Source organism: Bubalus bubalis, chromosome 11 (assembly GCF_019923935.1).
Source record: "Bubalus bubalis isolate 160015118507 breed Murrah chromosome 11, NDDB_SH_1, whole genome shotgun sequence".
Lineage (NCBI taxonomy): Eukaryota > Metazoa > Chordata > Mammalia > Artiodactyla > Bovidae > Bubalus > Bubalus bubalis.
In genome coordinates this window covers 90,747,207-90,754,155 of record NC_059167.1, presented here as the reverse complement: position 1 = coordinate 90,754,155, position 6,949 = coordinate 90,747,207, and the positions used below count along the sequence as shown (strand labels likewise).

Here is a 6,949-nt window from a genome sequence, read left to right as displayed (position 1 = left end):
TTAATTTTGATGAAGTCCAACTTACCGGTTTTTCCTCTTAGGCTTTTGGAGTCAAGTCTAAGAACTCTTAGCCCTAGATCCTGAAATCTTCTCTCTTGTGCTTTTTCTGAAAGTTCTCTAGGTTTACATTTAAGTCTGTGATCCATTTGGGGTTGACTTTTGTGTCAGGTATCAAAACTTAGTTTGAGGCCCCTCACCTCACCCCTTTGGGTATCCAATTGCTCCAGTGTCACATGATTAGAACTTCGCAGTTGTAAAGTGATGGATGATCCCTTGGGTAAGACTCCAGCTCTGTACCATGAGAAGAACCAATATGAACCTGACTTCACTTTCCAAGGGACCTCTAATATTTCTCAGAAACTTTGCAATGTAACATTCTACATATTTACTTGTATCTTATGTATTCAATAATATGTAATATTGTACATGATATTTGAAGTCTTCACTTTTCATCTTAAAATTTATTAGGTAAAGTATGGATATACCTTTATATTTTCTAGATGGATGTTGTTCAGTCGCTAAATCGTGTCCGACTCTACAATCCCACAGAGTGTAGCAGCCCATGCTCCTCTTTCCTCCACTGCCAGAGCTTGCTCAAATTCATGCCCTTGAGAGTCTGTGATGCTAACTAACTCATCCTTTGCCACCAATGGTAACTCAGTTGTCAATACCATTTATTGAATCTTCTTTTTCTAATTTGAAATATCACCTTTTTCAACACTAAGTAAGTGTTAGTCGCTCAGTCATGCCCGACTCTTTGGGACCCCATGGACTGCAGCCCACCAGGCTCCTCTGTCCATGAGTTTTTCCAGGCAAGGATACTGGAGTGGGTTGCCATTTCCTTCTCCAGGGGATCTTCCCAACTAGGAATCGAACCCGGTTCTCCTGCACTGTAGGCAGACTCTTTACCAACTAAGCTACAAGAGAAGCCCTTTTCAACACTAAATCCCCATATATATTTAGGACTTTTTTCTGTACTTTTACCTTCTGTTCCATTGGTCTGTCCATTTGTGCACTGGTAGACTTAGATATTTAAAGGTTTATAATATTTTTAAAATAGAAGGTGCAATCCCTCCTCACTCTTCTTTCATTTGTTGGTTAGGTCAAGAGGCTTCAGAATCAGTCTGCCTGGGGTTAATCCTAGCTGTTACTTAGTAGTTGTGTGACGTTGGTAAAGCTATCTAACTACTCTGGGCTCATCTAGCCCACCAGGCTCCTCTTTCCAGGGGATTTTCCAGGCAAGAGTACTGGAGTGGGCTGCCATTTACTTCTCCACTTTTTATTAGATTTGCAAAAATACCTACCCATCCACACCACTTACATTGCTATCATCTGAGTCCAATCCATCATCAACTAGTAATAGCCCTGAGTGACCCTGATTTAACCACTGATCCTTTTGGGATCAAGGGTTTGGGACCCCAGGGCCATGGACCAGTACTGGTCTGCAGCCTGTTAGGAACCAGCCACACAGCAGGTGAGCGGCAGGCTAGCCAGCAAAGCTTCATCTATATTTACAGCCACTCCCCATTGTTCACATTACCACCTGAGTGCTGCCTCCTGTCAGATCAGCAGTGGCACAATAAATAAATGTAATACACTTGAATCATCCCCAAACCATCCCCCTTTCCCTGGTCCATGAAAATATTGAAGAAACTGGTCCCTGGTGCAAAAAAAGTTTGGAGACCACTGCTGTATAGTCTGGTCTCTTATACTACAGCCAGAGTGGTCTTTTAAAACTCAGAATCAAAACCTGGAAGGGAACTGGAAACAGCAGGATCACCTTGTAGTTTGTTGCGGAGGAGATGGGGGTTCGAGGGAGTTGTGATTTATATGTTGATAAGAATTGACCCAGGCCGGGAGCAGCGGTAGCAGTCTGGCTGCAGGCTGGGAGCTGGCATCTGGCTCCTAGTAAGCGGGACACCGCACAGTGCCTGCCACTCTCCCTGGAATCATGGAGATCAGCACAGAGATCAGCCGTAAGATCCCAAGTGCCGTTAAAGGGAAATTGCAAGAATTAGGAGCTTACATTGATTGATTTTCACCTTATATTTGTGCTTTTCTTGAACTGGATTTTTAAATATTTTTTTATTTTTGAAACAAATGTCTGATAGTACTTCTGAAATGAAACTTCCTGCCTATATAGAAATGTTATGAATAGTTAAGATGAAGAACTTCCTGATTACATTATGGTGATGGTGACCAACAAGAAAAGTGAGGACCAAATGACAGAAGACCTGTCCCTGTTTCAAGGGAACAACACAATTTGATTCACCGTATGGCTTCATGGGGTCTAGTCTGAAGTCTTCTGATACCAACCTCTTTGATGGTAACATACCTTCAAACAAGAGCAGTTTCAATCGAGGAGATGAGAGAAGGCACGAAGCTGCAGTGCCACCTCTTGCAGTTTCTAGCACTAGACCTGAAAAAAGAGAATCTAGAGTTTCTACAAGTTCACAGGAGCAGAAAGCCACTAATGTCAGACAGATTTATGATAACGGAGCTGCAACCTGACCAATGTCAACAGTGAAACCTTTGAGGGAGCTAGCACCCTCTGAAGATGTGATTGATATTAAACCAGAACCAGATGATCTCATTGATGAAGACCTCAATTTTGTGCAGGAGAAACCCTTATCTCAGAAAAAAAAACTACAGTAACACTTATATACGGTTCTTCTTGCCCTTCTATTGAAATTTATCGACCACCTGCAAGTCGAACGCAGATAGTGGTGCTCATTTAAACAGGCTGCAATTTGAACAGCAGAAAAACAGTATTCATGCTGCCAAGCAACTTGATAGTCAGAATAGCCAGGTGTATGAAACAGGACGTTTGTGTGAACCAGAAGTGCTTAACAGCTTAGAAGAGACTTACGGACCCTTCCTCAGGAACAAATCAGAAAAGATGAGTATTGAGGAAGAAAACTTTCAGAAGAGAAAGTTGCCTGGGTAAGTTCAGTTGTTAAAGTAAAAAATTTCAGTCACGATGGAGAAGAGGAGGAGGAAGATGAGGATTGTGGGTCCCCTACTGGAAGCATCTCCAGCAATGTGTCAGTGCCAGCAAAACCTGAACGGAGACCTTCACTTCCACCTTCTAAACAAGCTAACAAGAATCTAATTTTGAAGGCTCTATCCGAAGCTCAAGAATCTGTAACAAAAACAACTAACTATCCTACAGTCTTGCAGAAACGGACACTTTGAGTTGCTCCCAGAACTTGAACTCAAGAAGAATTGCTAGCAGAAATGGTCCAGGGACAAGGCAGAGTCCCCAGAATAAGCTCTCCCATTAAAGAAGAGGAAGCAAAAGGAGATAATATATACAAAAGTCAAGGAACAACAGAGGCAGTTGTTATCCCTATTGCAAATTAAGCCCATGATGGCAGAGACTCTGCAGATCAGTCAAGATTACTATGACTTGGAATCCATGGTACAAGCAGACGCAAGACCATTTATTCTGAAGAAGTCAAAGCTATCTGAGGAACTAGTAGTGCACCAAAGCAGGAGTTGGGGATGAAGACTGCAGATACCCTTTGGGTATGGACACCTTATGCAAACATGAGATCTTGTACAACCAGATAAACCTTCAAGTCCCGAGTTTATAGTGACACTGGATGGTGTTCCCAGCAACCCTAACCCTAACCGCCCCCCCCCCCCCCCGCTCCCCAGGATACATGTCAGATCAAGAAGTTGGCATGTGCTTTTAAGGAATGAGACCCACACACCACCCTGCAGCTTCATATGAGGCACTTGCAGGTCTCCTCCACCCACAGCAGTTACACTTGCTGAGCAGGCTTGAGGACCCAGATGGTAGCTTTTCAAACGCTGAGATGAGTGAACTGGGCCTGGCAGAGAAACCAGAAAAGCTGTTGGAGCACTGCAAGTACTGGCCTGCCTGCAAAAACGGGGACAAGCATGCTTACCATCACTGGGTCACCTTGCAAAGCCTTTCCTGATTGTAAATTTGCTGAGAAGTGTCTGTTCATCCAAATTGTAAATATGATACAAAACGTACTAAACCAGACAGTCCCTTCACTCACATGAGCCAAGTAACCCCAGGACTGCCTCCAAAACCAGTTAGAACACCAGCACCACCTTCCAGGAGTCAGCTCCACCATTACTTCCCAGCTTTTAAGAAAATGGAATGTCCCTTTTATCATCCGAAACACTGTAGATTGAACACTCAGTGTACCAGACCTGACTGTAGGTTTTATCATCCGACCATTACTGTACCACCATGACATGCCTTGAAATGGATTCGACCTCAGACCAGTGAATGACACCCAGTCCTACCTGACAGAAGACTGTGGAGTTTGAAAGTTTCCATCTACTGATGAAAGACATTGTACAGAATTTGTCAGATCTTTGAAACTTGGAATATATTGCTTTCATAATACAAAGTTTATTGCCTATCTGAAGTGTCAATTTTTCAAGTTTGTAAGTTTATTAAGTGATTTTAACATTGGGTCTTTTTTTGTTGTTTTGACTATGGAAAGACAATTTAAGGAAAAGCTGAATTCTATTAAAATATTTGAGGTGTGTTTATAAAAAACATCGATCCAATTGACCTATACACCCTACTGCATATAAAATTGATAATAAGAACCTACTGCATAGGACAGGGAACTCTATTCAATGAGCTATAATAGCCTATATAAGAAAAGGATCTAAAACAGAGTGGATATATGTATAGTATGTCCCCTACATATGAATGAGTTCCATTCTGAGAATGCATTCGTAAGTCCAACAATCTAGTCTAAGTACCCAACTAACAAAATCAGCTATACAGTACTGTACTGAATAGGTTTATGTTACTTTTCACACAAATACATTAAAAACAAACACAAAAAATAAAGAAAACATTTTTAATCTTACAGTGCAGTACTTTGAAAATACAACAGCTGGCACACAGGGGCTGGCATCAGTGAACAGGCAAGAAGAGTTACTGACTGGCAGAGGGAGAGGAGGTGGGAGATGGTAGAGCTGAAGGATTGTCAGCAACTGGAGTCAGAAGGCAAGCTGCAATCGCACTCATGCCCGACTCTGATGGCACAGGTCCTGGTTCCTTGATGGATTCAATTCTATCCACCCTCTGGAAAAACAATCCAGTGATGTCTGGGTAGTAGCTCTTTTTCTCTCGCCATAGATGACACGGTAGCATGGATTAATTTCTGAACAGCTGCTGCGAACTTTGGGTACCATTCTACGTTCTACGTTCAGGTTCCATGCCTCAAAAACAGTACCTCCTCAAATAAAGAAAATCTCCTTGCCATTTCCCGTGTCATCAATCTCTTGGGTTCTTCAGTTACTTCTTTTCTCTGGACCCCAATTACTAATGGGTCTTCATTAGCAAGCGTGTGTTTCACAGCAAGTTCAATGAAGATGCCCCCTTGCAGATCTAGATCCAATCTCTTGCTGAGGGACCACCAAGTTGCTGAAGACATATTTGGACTCCTCATCCACCTTCTCAAACCCATGGAAATCATGAACACACAGCCAGCAAAGGTACTTTCAAACCATTCATGGTGAGAGCTGTAACCTCACACCAAGAAGTCAGTTTTTTATGTCTTGTAGAAGTGACAGTCCTTCCAAAACTGTCTCAAAGTTGTTCCTGATTCACTGCCTGATGACAAATGTGACATAAATATTTCTTCAAAGTTGCTGTAACCCCCTGGCCCATAGACTGGATAAGCAATGTCGTGTTCGGTAGCAGATGCACAACTTTGACATTGGGGTGAAAGTCACCCACAAATGGCAGGTGGCCTGGAGCACTGATGAGTAGCAAAAGAATGAGTGGGACATCCTTCTCCAAGCAACATTTCTCTACGTCGGGGATAAAATGGTGTTAAAGCCACCTGGAAAATGGCCTATGTGATCCAGGCTTTGGCATTACTCTTCCACGTAACAGGAAGAGGGCCCTTGGCTACGGTTTTAACGGCTCTTGGGTTCTCTGAGTAATAAACTAAGGCAGACTTCAGCTTCATATGCCCGGAAGCACTGTCACCAGAGTGAGCCTATCCTTTCCTACTTTATTGCCAGGCAGCAACTTTCCCTCTTTACTGATGTAACTTAGGTCTGCCACCCTCTTCCAGTACAGTCCTGCCTCATCCACATGAAAAATCTGCTTGGGTAAGTGTGCACCTTCAGCCATAACTTCCCAAAGTGTTTCAGGAAATTTCCAGGCAGCTACCATACCTGTAGTTGCTGCCTCATCACTTGCTTTTACATTGTGAAGGTCGGCTCCAGTCTTGATTCTGGCAACAGTCCAATTCTGTTTCTTCTTCAAGTCTTCATAAGGGCTTTTAGCTTTCTCTTGAATCAGCATTAACCTGAGCAGGACTTGACACTGATGCTGATCCTGTTTCTCCATCTCCTCCATCACTTCCCCACATTTCTTTGACATTATCAGCACAGACTTCATGTTTCATGATCTCATCCTTGTTCTTTAGAATTGTGCCAGTGGTTGAACAGTTTATGTTGTAAGAATGAGCGACGTCTACCATCTTTTTGCCTCCCTCTGCTCTCCCGATGATTTTCACTTTTCTTTCTTTCCATCATTATCGTTTGGCGCTTCACAGAAGTACCAGTTACTTTTTACTACTTTTATGCTTGCTTCTGCACATCCTGGGCTTGAAATAAAGACACTATACTACTGTACTATACACAGTGCTGTGCAGTACACAAAAGCACCACTTGTACAAGATGCACACACGTCAAGGTACGCCAAACACATGAACTAACTTTTGTAACTGGACATGTGAAGGCATGTTTACATTTTTGAAAGTTTGCAACTTGAAGGTTCATATGTTGAGGACTTACTGTATAACTGATTCACCTTGCTGTACACCTGAAACTACACTGTAAATCAACTATACTCCAATTAAAAAAAAAATTTATCAGACGGAAGGAAAGCAATGAGGTAGGAGATACAGGGCAAGCGCTGGAGAAATGTTTCCGA

At 42.6% G+C, this 6,949-nt stretch overlaps 1 pseudogene; it reads left to right on the top strand.

The window, feature by feature from the left end:
* Nucleotides 1-1,951: 1,951 nt before the first annotated feature.
* Nucleotides 1,952-4,271, top strand: LOC102414404 (annotated as a pseudogene).
* The last annotated feature ends 2,678 nt before the right edge of the window (nucleotides 4,272-6,949 follow it).